Source organism: Octopus sinensis, linkage group LG9, assembly GCF_006345805.1.
Source record: "Octopus sinensis linkage group LG9, ASM634580v1, whole genome shotgun sequence".
NCBI classification, from domain to species: domain Eukaryota; kingdom Metazoa; phylum Mollusca; class Cephalopoda; order Octopoda; family Octopodidae; genus Octopus; species Octopus sinensis.
This window is the reverse complement of record NC_043005.1, coordinates 65,574,042-65,574,764: the sequence shown is the minus strand read 5'-3', so window position 1 is coordinate 65,574,764 and position 723 is coordinate 65,574,042.

Here is a 723-nt window from a genome sequence, read left to right as displayed (position 1 = left end):
GTATGAGGTGGTCATGGGATGTGCTACAAATAACAGTTAAAGAGCCTATAAATCACGCACTAAATTCTTTTCTTTTCTTGTTTTTTGGGCAGTCGTATGAATTCCCGTATGTCGAAAACAGATTCGCAAAAATTTTCTGATAATTTCAAAAAATAAAAAACGTCATGAGGGTACTATATGTCGTGCGTACAGTAGAATTCTATCGACTAACTTGTCATCTATGTTGCAATGGTTTTTGTTTCAGAACACGATATCTGATGAAAACACAGGCTTTGCATGCACATCGAAATAAACAAACGAAAGAAAAACCTTTTACTTTCATTATACGATCGAGTGTCCCGCCACGAGGATCTTTAATGCATTTAATAGCTTCATTTCTTTTATTTATAAAATGAAAAATCACATGAAATAAATTTAAACAGTCTAAAAAGATAGTTTTAACGTCTATTCTTAACATTTCACCGATTCACTTCCTCGTCAACGGTTGTGAAATTATGTTCCGGTCAGTTACAAAAATCTGGATAAAAATCTTTTTGCCAGCGCTTCTTTTCGTATTTGTATTATTGAAATATATATACTTTTAGTCGTGTCTTTCCTTATCTTTCATTCAATATAACATATAGTAAACAACAATAAAATTTTAAAATGTATCCGTTCTATATTCTTTCTTTCTTGACTGTTCACCGGTTACTTAGTGAAGGCATAACCAAGCGATAAAAAAAG